Here is a 20,100-nt window from a genome sequence, read left to right as displayed (position 1 = left end):
AAGCTCCTTTACCCAGTGCGTGTTAGATTCCTTTAGGGACCGCACTAATCTGGGTTTGATGTCGCTCATGATAAGACCATTTGCATGCTTGACCTGGCCGTTAGTTTGTGGGTGATAGACGGAGGCATAGTCGAGCTTGATGCCCATGTTTTTGCACCAGAGTTTTACCTCGTCGGCCGTAAAGTTCGTGCCATTATCAGTGATGATGCAGTGGGGGACGTCGTAACGGTGTACGACCCCGGATATAAAGTCTATCACCGGTCCGGATTCGGCCGTCTTAACAGGCTTGGCTTCTATCCATTTGGTGAACTTATCCACCATGACCAGTAAGTATTTTTTCTTGTTAGTTCCCCCTTTAAGGGGTCCAACCATGTCAAGCCCCCAGACCGCGAAGGGCCAAGTGATGGGGATAGTTTGGAGGGCGGTAGGTGGCATATGGCTTTGGTTTGCAAAGAGCTGGCAACCGACGCATCGTTGGACCAAGTCATGAGCGTCTGCCTGGGCCGTCGGCCAATAAAAGCCTGTACGGAAAGCTTTGCTTACAAGGGACCGAGCTGCGGCGTGATGACCACCGAGTCCGGCATGAATTTCAGCCAGCAAGTTCCGCCCTTCCTCTTCGGAGATGCACCTTTGAAGTACTCCGGTAGTGCTTTTCTTATAAAGCTATCCCTCATGGACTTTATAGGCCTTGGATCGCCGCACTATGCAGCGTGCCTCATTTTGGTCCTCCGGGAGCTCCTGCCTATTAAGGTAGGCTAGGAATGGTTCTGTCCACGGGGCGATGACGGCCATTATGACATGGGCGGAAGTTGTAATTTCTTTGGCAGGGCCACCGATTATGTCAGATTGTTCGGTGCCGGACAGTGCGGATTGGTCCGGGCTGTCATTACCAGGCTCCCCTTCCCATACTACGGATGGCTTGAACAGCCTTTCCAGGAAGACGTTGGGAGGGACTGCATCGCGTTTTGCGCCGATGCGTGCCAGGATGTCTGCCGCCTGATTGTTTTCCCGGGCTATGTGGTGAAATTCGAGCCCCTCGAACCGGGCTGACATTTTTAAGAAGGCGTTGCGGTAAGCTGCCATTTTTGGATCCTTGGCATCGAAGTCTCCATTTATTTGGGATATCGCGAGGTTCGAATCCCCGCGCACTTCCAGGCATTGAATGCCCATGGATACTGCCATCCGGAGACCATGTAAAAGGGCCTCATATTCGGCAGCATTGTTGGAGTCCGTGTACATAATCTGGAGTACATATTGAACTGTATCTCCTGTGGGGGATGTCAAAACGACACCAACCCCTAGTCCGGCCAACATTTTGGAGCCGTCGAAATGCATGATCCAGTTTGAGTATGTGCCGTACTCTTTAGGGAGTTCGGCCTCCGTCCATTCTGCGACGAAGTCAGCCAAAACTTGCGACTTGATAGCTCGTCGTGGCTTATAAGTTATGTCGAACGGGAGGAGCTCGATGGCCCATTTTGCAATCCGGCCCGTTGCATCGCGGTTGTTTATAATATCGTTGAGTGGTACTTCCGATGCTACTGTGATTGAACACTCTTGAAAGTAGTGTCGTAGCTTCCGGGATGCCATGAATACCGCGTATGCAATCTTTTGATAATGTGGGTACCGTGATTTGCATGGAGTGAGGACAGTGGACACGTAGTAAACCGGCTTTTGAAGGGGGAATTTGTGTCCGTCCGTTTCCCGCTCGACGACGAGTAGTGCGCTAACAACTTGATGGGTTGCTGCAATGTACAATATCATTGGTTCGCTGATGTTTGGTGCGGCCAGGACTGGGTTTGTTGACAATATGGATTTTATTTCGTCGAGTCCGGCCGTGGCGGTATCCGTCCACTCGAAGTGTTTGGTGCGCTGAAGGAGGCGATAGAGGGGTAGTGCCTTTTCTCCCGAGCGGGAGATGAAGCGGCTTAGAGCCGCCATGCATCCGGTTAATTTTTGTATTTGTTTGAGGTCCTTTGGGATATCCAATTGTGAAAAAGCTCGGATCTTGGCTGGATTTGCTTCGATTCCTCTACCGGATACAATGAAGCCCAAGAGCTTTCCGACTGGAACGCCGAAAACGCATTTTTCCGGGTTTAGCTTGATGTCATATGTTCGGAGATTATCGAATGTAAGCCTCAAGTCGTCTACTAGAGATTCGACATGTTTTGTTTTTACGACCACATCATCCACGTATGCCTCCACTATTTTGCCGATCTGGTTTGCCAGACATGTCTGAATCATGCGCTGATATGTTGCGCCGGCGTTTTTGAGCCCAAAAGGCATTGTGTTAAAGCAGAATGGGCCGTATGGGGTGATGAATGCCGTTGCGGCATGGTCTGACTCGGCCATCTTGATTTGACGGTAGCCGGAGTATGCGTCGAGGAAACACAACGAATCGTGTCCTGCTGTGGCGTCGATAATTTGATGGATGCGGGGGAGGGGGAAGGGATCCTTTGGGCAAGCCTTGTTAAGGTCTTTAAAATCAACGCACAGGCGCCAGGATTTGTCCTTCTTTGGTACCATCACCAAGTTTGCTAGCCAGTCCGGATGTTTTATATCTCTGATGAATCCAGCCTCCAGTAGCTTGGCTAGCTCCTCTCCCATAGCCTGTCTCTTGGGTTCAGAGAAACGCCGAAGTGCTTGTTTGACAGGTTTGAATCCTTTTAGGATATTTAAGCTGTGTTCGGCCAGCCTGCATGGGATTCCTGGCATGTCTGAAGGGTGCCAGGCGAAAATGTCCCAGTCCTCGCGTAGGAACTCTCGCAGTGCGGCGTCTACATCAGGGTTTAATCGTGCCCTGATGGAAGTTGTTTTATTGGGGTCCGTCAGATGGACCTGGAATTTGACTATTTCATCCGCTGGTTTAAAGGAGGTGGACTTGGATCTTTTGTCGAGTATCACATCATCCCTGTTTACCGTGGAGCGCAGCGCAGTCAGTTCCTCAGCCGCTAGGGCTTCGTACAGTGCCTCGAGGGCCAGTGCGGCTGTCTTGTTTTCGGCGCGGAGGGCTATGTCTGGATCACTGGCGAGAGTGATGATTCCGTTTGGCCCGGGCATCTTGAGCTTCATGTACCCGTAATGGGGTGTTGCTTGGAAGATTGTAAACGCTTCCCGCCCTAGCAGAGCATGGTATCCGCTACTGAAGGGGGCCACCTGGAATGTGACTTCTTCGGACCTGTAATTATCCGGCATGCCGAACACCACGTCTAGTGTGATTTTTCCTGTACAGCGCACTTCCTGACTAGGGATTATTCCTCTAAAGGTTGTGCTGCTTCGCTCAATGCGGTTCCAGTCTATTTCCATTTTTTGCAGGGTTTCCTCATAAATGAGGTTCAATCCGCTGCCTCCGTCCATGAGTACCTTGGTGAGGCGAAAGCCGTCCACTATTGGACTGAGGACCAATGCGGCTGGTGCTCGAGCTGTTCAGAATTTAGGTTCATCACTGGCATTAAAAGTAATAGTCGTGTCACTCCAAGGGTTTATTGTTGCTACTTGATAGACTTCAGCGAGGCTGCGGAGTGTTCTTTTTCGCATATTATTTGATGCGAAAGTCTCGAAGACTGTTAAGACTGTACTGGAGTCCCTGAGGTGGCTTTCTGCGGACTCCGGAATTAGGAGATCTTCGCCCCTTTTGGCCACCTGCCAGAGTATCCAACATGCTCTAAGGCTGTGAGTTGGTGTGGTGTCCTCTGTACTGTGAATTTTACAGGGTCCATTAAGCCATCCCTCCAGTACGGTTCCATGCCCTGTAGAGGGTTTTCGTTTTTTGGTTTTTAACCCGGGTGTCTGATGATGGTGCACCCTTTTATTTCGGACGAGGTTTCTATTCAGGGCCGGATTATCCCAAAATTTAATTTTGGTTTTCCAGGCGCTTTCCATCACACAGTACTTTTGTACTATGGACGCCAAGTCAGCGAAGCGTGTAATATCACGATGACCTGTGGCGTTGAGGATTCCCTTGTTCGTGCAATTATTGCAGAAGATTGAGATTGCATCTTCCTCGCGGCAGTCCTTTATCCTGTTCATAACCAGGAGGAACCTTGCCCAGTAATGATGTACTGTTTCTTCGGGCTTTTGCCTGATTTGGGATAGATCTCTTATGTTTGGGTGGGTGGGTGGAATTAAATCCGCAACCTCACCCAATCTGAGACTCGGAGGCCAAGGAGTTTCCGAACTCTGAAGTTTGGATTCTTGGATGTTGTCCAGTGAATCTGACCCGTTGCCTGATTCTAAGTTCAGGTCTTGAATTACATCCTCCCCTCCGCGGATATCCGGCTTGGAGGGATCAGGAATCCGGACGTAGCTAGTCCTTAAGATAGATGAAGGGTCGCCGCACTGTGCCTCTACTACGGCAACGTGATGGGTGACTTGGGGAGAATTAATCTCTCTTAGATCGGGTTTAAGCCCAACCTGGTCATAATCCGTAGTGACCCCCAAGGCGGCGATGCGATCCAAGAGCTTGCTTACGGAAGAGAGCTCCATTGGATCCAACTGCTCGGCGAGTTCCGAGCTGATATGAAGATTGCTTTTGATGACCCGAGAGGTCACCGTCGGCGCAACGGCCGAACAGGCGGTCATGAGGAAACCACCTAGCCGGAGAGTTTGGCCAACAGCCAAGGCTCCCTTAGTAACGGCGCCGTCTTTAAAGACAGGAAGAGGCATCCTTCCTGATTGCGACGGCACAGACGAACTCTCAATGAAAGCACCAATGTCGGTGTAAAAACCGGTGGATCTCGGGTAGGGGGTCCCGAACTGTGCGTCTAGGCGGATGGTAACAGGAGACAAGGGACACAATGTTTTACCCAGGTTCGGGCCCTCTTGATGGAGGTAAAACCCTACGTCCTGCTTGATTAATATTGATGATATGGGTAGTACAAGAGTAGATCTACCACGAGATCAAGGAGGCTAAACCCTAGAAGCTAGCCTATGGCATGATTGTTGTATGTTGGAGTTGTTGTCCTACGGACTAAAACCCTCCAGTTTATATAGACATCGGATAGGGTTAGGGTTACACAAAGTCGGTTACAATGGTAGGAGATCTAAATATCCGCATCGCCAAGCTTGCCTTCCACGCCAAGGAAAGTCCCATCCGGACACGGGACGAAGTCTTCAATCTTGTATCTTCATAGTCCTGGAGGCCGGCTGAAGGTATAGTTCGGATGGCCGGACACCCCCTAATCCCGGACTCCCTCACCTATCTATTTAGTTTTATGTTGAGTCATCACCCTCTTAACAAAAAGCACCAGTTGGAGAGCACCGCTGTCATTTGCATCCATTACTATTAATCTATATTTAGTATGACTATGAGTGGATCAATCTCTTTTACCATGAATTACAATGTCAAGTCGGTCCTTGATCTTCAAAGGTGCTCTGCATTTATGTTTTGCGGTCTCAGAAAGGGCTAGCGAGATACCATCTTGTTATATCATATTATGATTGTTTAGAGAAAGTGTTGTCATCCGGGATTTATTATTATTGCTCGCTAGTTGATTATGCCATTGATATGAGTAAACATGAGACCTAAGTGTTATTGTGAATATGGTTAGTTCATAATCTTTGCTGAAAACTTGAATGCTGGCTTTACATATTTACAACAACAAGAGCAAACAGAGTTTGTAAAAGTTTTTCTTTATCACTTTTAGTTTATCAACTGAATTTCTTGAGGACAAGCAAAGGTTTAAGCTTGGGGGATTTGATACGTCTCCGTCGTATCTACTTTTCCAAACACTTTTGCCCTTGTTTTGGACTCTAACTTGCATGATTTGAATGGAACTAACCCGGACTGACGCTGTTTTCAGCAGAATTGCCATGCGTTATTTTTGTGCCGAAACAAAAGTTCTCGGAATAACCTGAAACTCCACGGAGATTATTTTTGGAATTAATAAAAAATACCGACGAAATAATCAAGGCCAGGGGGTCCACACCCTAACCACGAGGGTGGGAGGCGCACTGCCCCCCTGGGCGCGCCCCCCTGCCTCATGGGCCCCCTGGTGCTCCACCGACCTGAATTCCAACTCCACATATTCGTGTTCGGGGAGAAAAAAATCAGAGAGAAGGATTCATCATGTTTTACGATACGGAGCCGCCACCAAGCCCTAATCTCTCTCGGGAGGGCTGATCTGGAGTCCGTTCGGGGCTCCGGAGAGGGGAATCTATCGCCGTCGTCATCATCAACCATCCTCCATCACCAATTTCATGATGCTCACCGTCGTGCGTGAGTAATTCCATCGTAGGCTTGCTGGACGGTGATGGGTTGGATGAGATTTATCATGTAATTGAGTTAGTTTTGTTAGGGTTTGATCCCTAGTATCCATTATGTTCTGAGATTGATGTTGCTATGACTATGCTATGCTTAATGCTTGTCACTAGAGCCCGAGTGCCATGATTTCAGATCTGAACCTATTATGTTTTCATGAATATATGTGAGTTCTTGATCCTATCTTGAAAGTCAATAGTCACCTACTATGTGCTATGATCCGGCAATCCCGAAGTGACAATAATCGGGACCACTCCCGGTGATGACCATTGTCTGAGGAGTTCATGTATTCACTATGTGTTAATGCTTTGGTTCGGTACTCTATTAAAAGGAGGCCTTAATATCCCTTAGTTTCCACTAGGACCCCGCTGCCACGGGAGGGTAGGACAAAAGATGTCATGCAAGGTCTTTTCCATAAGCACGTATGACTATATTCGGAATACATGCCTACATTACATTGATGAATTGGAGCTAGTTCTGTGTCACCCTATGTTATGACTGTTACATGATGAACCACATCCGGCATAATTCTCCATCACCGATCCAATGCCTACGAGCTTTTCACATATTGTTCTTTGCTTAGTTACTTTATCGTTGCTGCTGTTGCAATCACTACAATACTGCTACTGTTATCTTTGCCACTGTTACCATTACTTCCATACTACTTTGCTACTAAATACTTTGCTGCAGATATTAAGTTATCCAGGTGTGGTTGAACTGACAACTCAGCTGCTAATAGTTGAGAATATTCTTTGGCTCGCCTTGTGTCGAATCAATAAATTTGGGTTGAATACTCTACCCTCGAAAACAGTTGCGATCCCCTAAACTTGTGGGTTATCAACATGGCACAGGGGAGAGGCGAGGCAGAACGCTACTGGCGAGGGCCCGGCCGTCTCAGGCCATCTTCGGCCGAGGCGCTGGCACCGTCGGCCTTCGCGCGTAGCAACGCACCCATCCAGCACCGCAGCAGCATCAGGGAAGGGCCGAGGGCGACGGCGACTCGTGACAGCAGCGAAGCAGAGAGGCGGTGATCAGACTAGGGGTGGCGGCTTCAGGCACTCCGGCGACGAGATGAAGGGCTGGGGAGGATCACTTGGGTGTGGGGAAGGAGATGGTGGTGGCTAGAGGTGGAGGAGGGCTCGGCTTCGGGCTAATTTAGCCGGAGAGAGCAACGGCCATTTTGGCAAATAGAGGCGAAGAGGGCGGCTCGACCTCTGGGGAGTGGTCGGGGAGGTTGCTAGTGATGTTCTGGAGAGGATGGGATGCTCGGGAGCTGGGAGAGGCACACGGGCTCGGGTGCCGCCGCTCGCGCTCGGCCAAGGCTCTGGCGACGCGCATCGATCACGGGGAGGCGCGGGAAGGCGACGAGGGAGGGAACAGACGAGCCACAGAGGTCATGGGGACGAGCAGAGCTCTGGGACAAGAAGAGGAAGAGGACACCGAGGAGGAAACGACGGTCGGCTACACTGCGTCCATGGGCGTGCGGCGACGAGCATCGACAGAGAGGCTTCCGAAGAGGGAGAGGAGCCCAGGGGGATGGCGACGACCCAGTGAGACTGTTGGACATGCTGACGCACACGAAGACACGAGAGGGAGAGGTGCAGGAGCTAGAAGACACCCTGGACGCGGCCTATGACAGCAGAGCGCGCGCATTGCATGCCAAAGCCCATGATCACCGCGTGCACTAGTGCACACCGTGCCACACGGTCGGCCAAATGATGTCTGGAGTGGATTTCTTCCAGGGGAGGTTTCAACTGCGGTGGTAGCTCTAAGAAAGGCGTTGTGGTTAAATGGTAAGCGAGCTCTGAAGTTTGATGTATCAAACCTGATCATACCACTGTGATCAACAGATAAAGGCTAAGGGCCAAATGAGTAGTCTGGGGTGTTTGGGTTAGGAAGGACTCCAGTCCTGTGAATTTTGGTGGGATTTGGACAAGTATTTAATGCACTTGCTTTGCAACTACATAAATAGGTCTAGAATCAAAATGATGAAATATCACTCACTAGGAGTAACCACTTGAGCTGAAACTCTGCATGGCTTGATGACTTGGACATATAATCATGCTGTAAAAATTTCATACCAATTGGATTTACCAAAATGGTACTTGCTTCACAGAGCTTCAATTTGGACAGAAACTTAGGAAAAATGCCCAGGGAAAATGGCTAGATGGATTGAGCCAAAACTTGGTGGAGATAGGTTATATGAGTAGGAGAAGGCCCTGGAAAATTTTCAGCAATAATGGAGAAATATAAAATATACTTGCTTCACTAACTGAAAAATTGGACAGAAACAAAGATTTGAAGCTGTGCTCACATGGATGCTTTGCATGAGCTCAAATCTTGTGGGGAGATTTTATTTGATGATATGAAGGGCCATGCAAAATTTCAACTCATTTGGACCATCCTAGCTACACTACTGCAGGATGCTGCTAACGCGACACTATGATCAGAGACCCTTCGAGAAACTGTGTGCGATGCCATAATCACAAACGGTGCTGTATGAAAACCGTCAGAAATGTGTAAAACGTTTGCGATGACAGATGCATCAAACACGGTTCAGATTTTAATTGCGTGTGCAATGAAGGGCATACGGTTCAGTTCAATGAACTATTTGCGATGAGGAGGAACAAAAGAAACGGGCAGCCAGATGGAGGCTTGTGCGATACACAGCATACGGTTCACTCAGATGAAGTGTTTGTGATTAGGCAACACAAAAGAAACGGTCAGCCATATCAAAGGTGTGTGCGATATACGGCATGCGGTTCACTCGGATGAACTGTTTGCGTTGAGACATGAGAACAAAAACGGTTCAACTTAACAAGATGTGTGTGATACTCGGAAACAGGTCTGTAATCAGAAATGTGTCCGAAGACCGATAAGAACACAGACGGTTGCTGCTAATAAGACGTGTGTGTTGTGCGATGGGATTGCATACAGAAAAAGCATATATATATACACACACACACACACACACACTTATAAGGACATGCTTGCATAACCAAATTAAACATCCACTTACATAGGTGGCTACTACAACCATGGCATTTGCACACACCAAAGTAAACTATTGCATGCATAATTACATAGGTGGCTACTACACACTGACACACATGACATTTCCACACACACCAATAAAGTAAACTATATATTACATGCATGATTAACTAGCATAAACGATCATCTGATCATCATCTACTTCTTGTGAAGCTTGCTCTTCTTGTGGCTCGATCCGGGCACGTCGATTTGGGTAACGAGGGACTTCCTCATGTCAACGATCCACCTGTGCATCTCGTAGCATGTGTACACGCTCTTGGCCGCGAACCTGAGGTGAGGTTCATCCAGTTGCCGCATCCAGGCCTTGTGCCAGGATACAGGACTTGTTCTCTAGGCATCCTGCTTCATCTTTTCGTAGTAGGGGTCGATGATGGCCGAGGCGAGTTCGACTAGGGAGTCCTGCTTCGTGCTACCCCAGACCCTGTAGTGGTCACGTATTTCGACAAGGTTCTTGCAGGCCAAGCCCATAACACTGAGTGCTTTTACATCGTCCATGGTTTCCACCGTCGCGAACTTGTAGTCAGTGCTGTTGACAAACTTGTTGAAACGGTCGCAAGGCTCTATGGCCATGCAGTAGTGGTAGACAAGGACATGATGGCACACGGACAATAGGCAACGGCAACCTTCTGATCTATGTCGGGACGACCGGCGGTGTACTGGAGGTCGATGCCGACTACCTTGTACTTGTCTCGAGCAAGCAACTGCTCAACGCTGTTGATGTAGTCGTCCACCACGGCCGGGTCGATGGTGTACACCATAGAGAGATCTGTTTCCCTCACGTGGGTCTCCACTCTATGCTCGCAGAACTCCATTGGAGCGCCGCCGTACATCCCCTCTCTCTGTGTGCTTGTTGTGTTGTGGGGCACGATCGAAAGATTGAAGAGACTAAGGTTATAATAGCCGCGGGAATTAAAGGGGAAGCCGGACGGCCAGGAATATCGGCAGGCCCCTAATGGCAGTTCTAATTTGCAGTGCATAACTCCATTGTGCCGCATGTAACTGCATCGCGTGGCAACGCACGCGGCATAACCGCATGCATATGGGGCCCCCGGCGTGACCATGCGCACGCCCAACCGCTAGCAGAGCGTGCGCGAAGGGACGCGGGCAGAGTGCTGCGTGGTTGCCTCAAGGAAAAGTTTTCCACAAGCCGAGCGCGCCGACAGACACGAGCAGAGCGTGCCAACGGAGGCGACAGAGCGCGTCGCGGCGCCTAACGGTGAGCATAGCACGCTGCGGCACCTAACGGCGAGCAGAGCTTGCCGAGGGACGCGAACAGAGGACGGCACAGTGATACGTGGCAAATAAGACGAACTATGCGAGCGATGTCGGAGACATCAAGCACGAATCATATTAGAGTTGCGTGTGCGCTACGTGGCAGACAGTTGATCCATCAGAGTTGTTTGTGATGGAATAAGCCGTGTGTGTTGCAAGCAAACGCTTGCTGGTATATAACCTTAAATTTAACCAAAAAAGTGTTAATGCATGTTATAAAAATTGTATAGCTGGAAACTATGTTCAAATATGACTCCAACGATATAATCTATGGCGACATGCATTCGTATTTTATTAGTTAAATCCTACTTATAAACCAGGACGTGGTATACTGGGTAATTAAAATGCAAAAGTTTTTTTATTAACTGTATGTGTATCTGTCCTCTCGTCCTCCTCTCGCACGTCTTGTCACCCCGCTACCGCAGACGGCTTACATCGCAAGCTTGCGCAGCGCGCGGGGGCGTTCTTTTGGCCAAACGATGGCGCCAATGAATCGTCGGTGAGCCCGTTCCCAAGCAACCTCATAGGTTCCCGTGCAAGCTTCCCGCCCGACTCGGTGAAATCCCCCAAAATCCCAATGCTTACCGGCCTGCTATAAAAACCCTCACGGCCGGCGAGTCCTACGTCGCATTTTCCCCTCCCTCCCTGTAGCTTATCTCGTCTGCTTCTCCCACAATCGCTGATGGCACCGGTCATTCGTCGTTGCTCAGCCACTCCGCTGTCATCAGAGGACAGCTCCAGCTGGGAGGCTACACCACGGTGGCGGCGCAGTCCCCGGCGTAGTGTAGTGTGCGTGGCGTCCCTGTTGGGTGTGCATGGAACACCCACCACACGCTCCGCCGCCGCTGCTCGTCGGCGGCTGTTGCCGGCCGCCGTTGCCACCACACCACCGTCAAAACCAAGGCCATCTCCCGCTCCGCCGCCGCGGCCCGAAGGCGGGAGGTGGCCGTCGTGGCCGCCACCCCACTGTGGCCATCACCCGCTCCGCCACCGCGGCCCGAAGGCAGGAGGTTGTGGTCGTGGCCACCACCCCATCATCGACCGTTGTGGCCGCCAGCCCACCGTCGACCGCCGGGATCATCACCCGCTCTGCCACCGCCGCCCGAAGGAGGGAGGCGGAGGTGGAGGCCCGCACGTGCGTCAGCAACCTTGCGCGCTACATCAAGTTCCTGCGGGAGGAGGAGGAGCGCCTCGTAGAGCATGCAAAGAGCCTTACCATAGTCGTGGCCGTAGCACACGCCAACACTGAGGCGAGGAATCAGGAGATCTACGAGCAGTCCGGCCGCTTCGAGAGGGATCGTCTGGAGCGGCAGTGGGCGTTCGAGCTGGCGAGCATCGCTGAACGTTCAGCAGCGGCACGCACCGTATTGCATTTGTCCAGCTCGTCGGCAGGCTCCTCCTCCTCCTCTGCCTATTACTGAGCGTGCTCGGCAGAGGAGAGGCTGCCGGAAGTAGCACAAAGCCCCTCCGTGGTAGTAGTAGTATTTAGGGGCTATTTTGTTCAGTTCATCTGACTATAGATGTGTGGTCGAACTATACAATGTACTTAAAATTAGCTAGTATATATAGTTGAACTAGCTATTTCAGTACGTGGTTGGCAACAATTGGGGAGAAGTTTGGTCGGTTCAGCTGTCGAGTTGAACTGTTTGTATAAATTAAGAATGACTGCTTAATCTATGAATGAAATCTATGCATAATTACTGAATTTTAGTTGCAAAAATTACATAGTGCTAATGATTTCTAGCTGCATATTTTGACAAATCGCAGTGTTACAAGGATTGGCAAATGGCAACGTTACTAGATCAACAAATGTAAATCTTTCCAGTTTGACAAATGGCAACATACCCAATATGACAGATGCAAATCTTACCAAATTGTTTGTACGTGGTTGCACACGGGTCATTTAGAACAACCGTTTGCGTTGAAGGGATGCACAAATCCTGCGCTGCTCTCACTTTGCATACGGGTGTTCTATCTAAATCGTTTGCGATCAAGAGCTGCAGGAATCCTGCTCGGCACATTTTCTCTTGGCTTCCTAGGGAAGCTGTCGGTTTGCATACGGGTGTTCTAACTAAAACATTTGCGATGAGTGTTTTATATTTAAAAAGCGAATTAAACTGCAGCTTGGGCGCCATTAATGGAGAGGATGCGAGCAAGGCGGGCGGCCATGGAAGTCAAAGGGCTCGCTTTCCAGTGAGCCTGCGCAGCGTACAGCTCACACGCTTCCCGGTGAGCCTGCGCACTCCAGGAAACCTTGCACGCCTCTTGGTCAACCTGTGCACCGGATGGCGCTCGCACGCCTCCGTTCAGTCAAGGTCAAGCAGCTGCCCGCACGGCACCTCCTACATCCATTAAAACCAAGACACGTGGCGTCACGTGAATGGTTAATAGAATTTTGGATTTACTAGAATTTAAAAACCAGGCATCTCAATGTTTCGACGACAATCAACAGTACACTAGTGTTTGAAATTCATGCCCATTTCTTGCATGGGACCTAAGCATGCACCCAAGGACACAGATTTGAGTTTTCAACCAATTTATATGGACTGGAGCATGTGCATAGTTCAAATTTGAATTATGCACATAAATGCACTGAAAACTCATTTAATGCATAAAAATGTCCAAACGAACCACGAAAAATCACAAAAATTCACACAACACTCTTGTTGTTCTATGTTGACACGAGAAAAAAATTTGAAAGCAATAAGAGGCAATGGATATTGTTTTGTCCCTAAAGGTGGGGTGTTCCCTACCAAAAACCATCATGCTTGTTGTGAGAAGCTCCGGTTTGTCAGAAGCATATAACCAAACCTGCCCCAAATGGGACAAAATTTGTACCACGGCATGTTGATGCCGCTCCATGATAGCATGCCAAGTTTGATGAATTTCAGACGAGTTTTGGATTTACTAGAATTTAAAGACCAGGCATCTCAATGTTTTGCCGGCAATCAACGGTGCCCTGGTGTTTCAAATTCATGCCCATTTCTTGCATGGGACATAAGCATGCACCCAAGGACACAAATTTGATTTTTCAACCAATTTATATGGACTAGAGCATGTGCATGTAGTTCAAATTTGAATTATGCACATAAATGCATTGAAAACTCAGTTAATGCATAAAAATGTCCAAACAAACCCTGAAAAATGACAAAAATTCAAACAACACACCTGTTGTTCTATGTTGACACGAGAAAAAAAATTGAAAGCAATAAGAGGCAATGGATATCGTTTCGTCCCCAAAGGTGGGACGTTCCCTACCTAAATCCATCATGCTTGTTGTGAGAAGCTCTGGTTTGTGAGAAGCATATACCCAAACCTGCCCCAAATGGGACAAAATTTGTACCATGGCATGTTGATGCCGCTCCATGATAGCATGCCAAGTTTGATGAATTTCAGACGAGTTTTGGATCTACTAGAATTTAAAAACCAGACATCTCAATGTTTTGCCGGCAATCAACGACGCCCTGGTGTTTGAAATTCATGCCCATTTCTTGCATGGGACATAAGCATGCACTCAAGGACACAGATTTGATTTTTCAACCAATTTATATGGACTGGAGCATGTGCATGTAGATTCTAATTATGCACATAAATGCATTGAAAACTCAGTTAATGCATAAAAATGTCCAAACAAACCCCGAAAAATCACAAAAATTCAAACAACACTCCTGTTGTTCTATGTTGACACGAGAAAAATATTTGAAAATAATAAGAGGCAATGGATATCGTTTTGTCCCCAAAGGTGGGATGTTCCCTACCGAAAACCATCATGCTTGTTGTGAGAAGCTCTGGTTTGTGAGAAGCATATAACCAAACCAGCCCCAAATGGGACAAAATTTGTACCACGGCATGTTGATGCTGCTCCATGATAGCATGCCAAGTTTGATGAATTTCAGACGAGTTCTGGATTTACTAGAATTTAAAAACCAGGCATCTCAATGTTTTGCCGGCAATCAACGGCGCCCTGGTGTTTGAAATTCATGCCCATTTCTTGCATGGGACCTAAACATGCACCGAAGGACACAGATTTGGTTTTTCAAACAATTTATATGGACTGGAGCATGTGCATGTAGTTCAAATTTTAATTATGCACATAAATGCATTGCAAACTCAGTTAATGCATAAAAATGTCCAAACGAACCCCGAAAAATCACAAAAATTCACACAACACTCCTGTTGTTCTATGTTGACACAAGAAAAAAGATTGAAAGTAATAAGAGGCAATGGATATCGTTTCGTCCCCAAAGGTGGGACGTTCCCTACCGAAAACCATCATGCTTGTTGTGAGAAGCTCCAGTTTGTGAGAAGCATATACCCATACCTGCCCCAAATGGGAAAAAATTTGTACCACTGCATGTTGATGCCACTCCATGATAGCATGCCAAGTTTCATGAATTTCAAACGAGTTTTGGATTTACTAGAAATTAAAAACCATGCATCTCAATGTTTTGCTGGTAATCAACGGCGCACCAGTGTTTGAAATTCATTCACATTTCTTGCATGGGACCTAAGCATGCACCCAAAGACGCATATTTGATTTTTCAACCAATTTATATGCACTAGAGCATGTGCATGTAGTTCAAATTTGAATTGTGCGCGTAAATGCATTGAAAACTCAGTTAATGCATAAAAATGTCCAAACGAACCCCGAAAAATCACAAAAATTCACACAACACTCCTGTTGTTCTATGTTGACACGAGAAAAAAAATTGAAAGCAATAAGAGGCAATGGATATCGTTTCATCCCCAAAGGTGGGATGTTCCCTACTGAAAACCATCATGCTTGTTTTGAGAAGCTCCGGCTTGTGAGAAGCATATACCCAAACCTGCCCCAAATGGGACAAAATTTGTACCATAGCATGTTGATGCCGCTCCATGATAGCATGCCAAGTTTCATGAATTTCACACGAGTTTTGGATTTACTAGAATTTAAAAACCAGGCATCTCAATGTTTTGCCGGCAATCAACGGTGCCGTGGTGTTTGAAATTCATTCCCATTTCTTGCATGGGACCTAAGCATGCACCCAAGGACACTCATTTGATTTTTCAACCAATTTATATGGACTGGAGCATGTGCACGTAGTTCAAATTTGAATTATGCACATAAATGCGTTGAAAACTCAGTTAATGCATAAAAATGTCCAAATGAACCCCGAAAAATCACAAAAATTCACACAACACTCTTGTATCTATGTTGACACGAGAAAAAAAATTGAAAGCAATAAGAGGCAATGGATATTGTTTCGTCCCCAAAGGTGAGACATTCCCTACCGAGAACCATCATGCTTGTTGTGAGAAACCCCGGTTTGTGAGAAGCATATACCCAAACCTGCCCCAAATGGGACAAAAAAATTACCACGACATGTTGATGCCGCTACATGATATCATGCCAATTTTCATGAATTTCAGACGAGTTTTGGATTTACTAGAATTTAAAAACCGGGTATCTCAATGTTTGCGACCGAGTGACGATGGCAGGGTGTTTGAAATTCATTCCCGTTTCTTACATGGGACCTAAGCGTGCAACCAAGGACACATATTTGATTTTTCAATAAGTTTATATGCACTGGAGCATGTGCATGTAGTTCAAATTTGAATTATGCACATAAAATGCCTGGAAAACCCAGTTAATGTATAAAAATATACAAACGAACACTGAATAATTCCAATTTTTTTGACGACACACCTATAGTTGCATGTTCAGTGCAGATAAAAGTTCTAACAATTCAAATACCATCCTTTGTAGCTGTGACCAATGTAACCAGGGAAATTCGAACCAAATTTTTTGACGTTCAAACTCAACACACACGGGTTAAGTTATCTAAATCAATTGTGATGTTCACATATCGTACACAGTTCTGAATAAGGGACAATGTCTGATGACACTTTGCACACCAGTTTTTTAGCTGAAGCGATTCCAAATTTTCGGCTTTCGTGGAAATATCTACCTCCCCGCCCCCTCCCCCTTACCAAAAGCCACATTTCCCCTCTTTCCGCCTTCCTTTCCAAGTTGAAACCTTCACTCCTTGCTTGCAGCGCCGCCGCCTCCTCGTCGGCGATCCTCCTTCACGCTCCTCGGCCTCGCCTATCCAGGCAGGTAATCCATACCCAACCCCCATCCTCCTCCTCCTTCCACATCCCACATGCCCTTACCGCCGACGCGAGCGTAACACCTTCCACCCAAATCACCAACCCCTCCACCAAATAAGCGCCGGCTTAAGCCATGGTGCACGCATTATAGCCAGGACCTCAAGGAGCATTTGGCAGCGGAGAAGAAAATCGCGGCCGCATGCGCGGATGAGGTCGCGATGGCTGCCATTTGTGTCGACTCCCAGATCTTGAAGGAGCACCTTGCCATTTGCTAGCTACGCCGGTTAAGCATGCTCGGTTTACCCATTGCGTGTGCTGCTCCTGCCTTTCCTTCACAAATTCTAGTGAATTGTGCTATCTAATTTTACCATGCAATCTGTTACTCTAGTGTATATGTTCTATATGTCGTGCAGTGTGGTGCTCACTTATTAACTGTTTTGTTAATTAGTTGTTGTCTTCAGTTAACTGTTTGGTTCAATTCTGCAAATGTGATGTTCAATTCTTCAGGCCACAATTTTGTATTGTCTTCCATGTGAGAAATAAATCGAATTTATCTTTACAAAATTGTGGGTGCATTCTGTTATTGTATACCATGTGAGGAATAAATTGAATTTGGCTGTAGTAAATACATGAGAAACAAATACAATTACTACAATTGGCTGTAGTTAACTATTTGGTTAATTGTCTGATCTTCTATTAGGAGTATGTTATATTATGCAATGTGGTGCTCAGTTAATGTTTGGTTCATTTGTTGTGGTGTTTAGTTAACTGCTTGGTTCAATGTTATATTGTGCAATGTGGTGCTCAGTTAATGTTTGGTCAATTTGTTGTGGTGTTTAGTTAACTGCTGGGTTCAATTCTGCAATGCGATGTCCAATTGTCATTGGTAGAATTTTGTATTGTTGTGCATGTGAGGAATAAATCGAATTTGGTTGCACTTAATACATGAGAAACATATACGAGTGCTATATTTCCTAGTTCTTAATCATGCTTGGTTTGGGTAAATGGGTTTTCCCTGTGGCTTGAATTAATCTGATGAATCTGCAATGCGATTATTTTTCATCAACATATTTTACTGATAGCATGCGAACCCTTACTTAACCTGATGACTAACTACCTTATATGTGTTGCAGGGAAACAATGGGAAGCACTGAGGTTTACAATCGAGGTTAGCACGTGCATGGTCCGTTGTCTAATAGCACATTATTGTGCAATTGCAGGAACCATTCTAATATTTAGGTTTTTAACAATTTGGTCTTGCACATATAGGTCCTGCCGTCAGAGGTTTTGACCCACTGTTCGACCCTTTTTGCATATGGGGAAATGAGTTGTCCATGAATATCAGTCAAGTCAAGAAACTCAGAAAGATTGTTAGGATAAACAAATTAGCGACAAAAAACAACAAGATCTTTGTCTACACAATGAAGAAGACAACAGTTCACTATAGGATGGTACTAACTATTATACCTTGCCTTTTTAATTCCTTTGCCCCATTTCCAATATAGAGAAGATATTTATGCACATCCTTGTTTTCAAGCCTTTCCAAAGCAGTTCACTGATGATTACCTCTCAAACCACCTGTATGGTCAGGAGGCGAGGAAGGTATTCATACAACACCCACGGTTCAATATTGAAGTGTTCCTGAAGAGGACGAAGGATGGACGGTCAATCATCCACAGGCACTGGCTAAAGTTACAAAGACCTTCAACATCAATGAAGGCTCAATACTCGCCTTCTGCTTTAGCAGTTTTCCAGATGAGATACATTTGTCTATGTACCATCTATGATGCTAATTTCGAAAGGTTATAGATGTTGCATGTGAAACTTGGTCCTGGTGTAGTTGTGTAATGGGGTAGCTAAGTGCTGAAGCTATATGATGATGTACTCTGATGTATTTCAATTATGAAAATGAAATATATTGTGTGCTTAATATGAACTATCAATTAGATTAATAAATTGATTATGAATAATCAGATAATTAGCCTGCTAGTGGCAAATTAGCCTGCTAATTGGGTTTTGTTATTGCGAATGGTTCTTAAAAAGATACCATGGGCGATGACCGCAGGCAACGCACACAGCTTCTAGGAATAAACCATGTTGGATCAATGAACAATCACACACGACTTTCTCTTGAAAACTGTTTGCATTAGGCAACCTTGCGCAAACGTTTACCACATGAAAACTGTGTGTGATGGACAGCCTTTGCCACACAGTTTCTTCCATGGACCGTGTGTGATATATTCAATAACGCAAGCGATTTAACGGGAAAAATTGTGTGTGATGTACCTGTGAACAGAAACGTTTTCCTTCGAGCGACTGTGTGGGATGTACATACGAATGGAAATGCTTAGCGGGGACTGATTGTGTGGGATGTACTTGCGACCAGAAACAATTTCGTCGTATAATTGTATTTTTTTTAGCTCTACCATACGTATTTCCGTATTTGAGTGCTCGTCAGTCGCACACGACCTCATTTTGCCGAACGTGTGTGCCAGGAGGGCATATCCCCAATGGTTTCTGGGTCGTGTGGGAAGGACCCCCCTATCGCCCACACTCACTTGGCAACGGTTCCAAATGCCGTCGCGGAAAGGGGTAAAAAACCGTTTGTTTAGGACCGATGCGTACCAGTGCTAGTACTTCCTTCACAAACAATTCCCTTAGAGAGGAACTTTGAAAAATTGTTGAGGAAGATTCACTAGGCAAATGAAGTTGAAATTTGGCACAAGGCAATTATATGGATAGGAAAAGAGGTCCAAAAGGTTTGGGGTCAAATGATAAAATATAAATAGCACTTGCTTCACAAAGTGCTATTTATGGCAGAATAGGAAAATAATTATTGGGGAATTAGTTTTGAACATGGCAATGAAAAGTTTTGCCATATTTGATGAAGATATGACCCCAAAAAATTATGAGAATTATTTGGGAATTTTAGGAGTGATGGAAATATAGGTTGCTTCACAACCTAAGGCGGACAGGGTTATTCCTTTAACAGAAAAAGGAATATTCCCTAGCAAAAGAATATTGGGGTTGGGCTAGGATGAAAATGGCAAGGTCTTGAGAAGGGTTTGAGGATTGACAAGCCACTCTGGAAAGAAAGAAGAGGGCATCTTCTTCAGTTTCCAGACCACATAGCCACGGAAAAATAAAACGCAAGCAAAAATCTCAGAGAAACAAAAGAAAAACAAAGGGCCAAAAATCAGGCTGTGACAGGAGGGGTGGCTTATATAGAGTGTGCCTGACCCCTCGCTACCCTCGGTTTCATAGGGGTTCAATGATAATTATGTCTTGAACGTTACTGGTAACGCTTGTAATGAATGGTCTTGATGACGACAGAGTGAATGCCCGACCGTTGCCATTCTGGGGTGACTTTAGGACTTCTGTACTCCGAGTGGATTCTTGTATGGTCGAGTGAAGTTGGATATCCGAGT

This window comes from Triticum urartu, chromosome 2, assembly GCF_003073215.2.
Source record: "Triticum urartu cultivar G1812 chromosome 2, Tu2.1, whole genome shotgun sequence".
Taxonomy (NCBI): Eukaryota; Viridiplantae; Streptophyta; class Magnoliopsida; order Poales; family Poaceae; genus Triticum; species Triticum urartu.
Note: the sequence above shows the minus strand (reverse complement) of the source record.